The sequence below is a fragment of the Artemia franciscana genome, chromosome 11, assembly GCF_032884065.1.
Source record: "Artemia franciscana chromosome 11, ASM3288406v1, whole genome shotgun sequence".
Taxonomy (NCBI): Eukaryota; Metazoa; Arthropoda; class Branchiopoda; order Anostraca; family Artemiidae; genus Artemia; species Artemia franciscana.
The window spans coordinates 34993413-34995472 of record NC_088873.1 but is presented as its reverse complement, the minus strand read 5'-3'; positions in this window follow the sequence as shown (position 1 = coordinate 34995472).

Here is a 2060-nt window from a genome sequence, read left to right as displayed (position 1 = left end):
TTCCCGAATAAAAAGCGTACGGTTTTCGCCTAAGATCATTAGAGCCCCTCATAGGGGCATGGTAGAAAAACCATGTCGGCACAGATTTTAAAAACAAAGTTGTAAAACTCAAATTTTACTAATTTATCTATTGCCTCCAAATTGGTATATACATGATGAAAAAAAACAGAAACCTGAAAAGATATTCGATATTTTGGTATGCTAATCTTTGTTGTATATAAGCCGAAATACCTTTGGAAAGTGATCCTCAACTTGACTGCTAACGTTTCACATTGAACTTAGTGATTTGGATAGAACGGGAATGCACACTACTTTCTGAATACGAGAGCTAAAAAGTGTTATGACTAATGAGTTATAATATCTGAAGGGCGGGAGGTTCGATTCCTGGCGTCACCAGTTATTTTGTTTGGAATGGGTGTTATTTGTGTGACTCTGAAAGCTTAGCCAGAGTCAACCTAGCTATAAATGAATACCCGGAGAAATCTGAGGAAATTAAATAGAAAGAGTATACAAAAGCACAGGATTGCTGCCCAACCCCCACACACATTACACCTCCCGGCTGAAGGGCCGTGAAACGGAGATCAGCACTGCTGGTAAGGCCTGTAACAATCTGATGCCATATTACTTCATTTACTATTAACTTTTTCCATTTCATTCGGGTACGCTTATTCTTCTTCTTCTATCCCATGGGGATATTTTACAAACAAGTAATCTCAATTTATTTAAAGATGCTTGTCTGACTGAGCGAATGTATAAATTATATGCTGTAAGAAAATATTGTTCGATCGCATTTGCAAGAGCAATAAGGCCAGAATTTACCAATAGGCCCACTAGGCCCAAGCCTCGGGGCACAATAAATTATCACCGAGCGATGTTTTTCTCAACGAATGCTAAACTGATGTGATTTATCGTCAAAGTCCCAGATGCACTCCTCCGCCGCACAAACCCACGACTCAGAAATTACGAAGCATGCAAATGCGCTATTGAATTTTTATCCCAACGATCTTGAGCCTACAATTGTAGATGAATGCCTACATTTGAAACCCTTCTTGGTACAAAATACTGATGAAAGAAAAAAAGCATGACTTTAACTGATGTTAGCAAGGTTTTATGTCATTTTGATGCAGTTGACATCTATCCAAATATCAACATTGCCTTAAGAATGGTTCTTAGTGTATCTGCCACAAACTGCATAGGAGAAACATCCTTCTCCACCCTTCGTCGGGTGAATAACTACTTAAGATCTTCAATCAGCAATGACAGATTGAAATCATTATCCCTGCTCACTATTGAGAGAAAGCTGACTCAAAAGGCGCCGTACGATTACATTATTGACACCTCCGCACGAAAAAGGCGAGGAAGACGGCTTTATCAATTGGTTTTGAAGATAAAAGCTCCTACATAAAAAAAATGTATAATGTGTGCATGTATTTATGTGTTGCTAAGTATGTATGTGGTTTATTTAATTTACTTAATACCCCCAACGTATAAATATTTGATTCTAAAATCATTATCATAAGCGAGGTTATTTTGCGATAAATTGAAAGTTGTCATGATAAAGATTATTTACTAAATGAAAATGGACCCTCCCTCTTATGGTATGAAGACAGAGCAGCGAAAACGCTTGAGCCTAGAAGCGTCAAAGCTTTAAATCTGGCCCTGAGAGCAATATTAAATAAAGTATTAGGACTAGACCAGATTTTACGATCTGAAGCGAAACAAAAGCAAGTCATTTCTGAATGGGCTGGGAAGTAAGTAAGCAAGTAAGACGGCACTGGACCCTTAAGGTCCAAACCTGCGGTGCTGATCTCCGTTTCATGGCCCTTCTGCCAGGAAGTACAATGGGCGGTTGGGGGCCATCCATCCTGCGCTTTTACACACCCTTCCTGCTTACCTTCCCCGGATTTCTCCAGGTACCCATTTAGAGCTGGGTCGACTCTGGATGAGCTTACAGAGACACGCCACTGACTCCCGTCCCAAACTAAATAACTGGCCACAACCGGGATTGAACCCCGTGCCCCTTGGACACAGAATTTCCACGCCAGCGCGCCAACCACTCA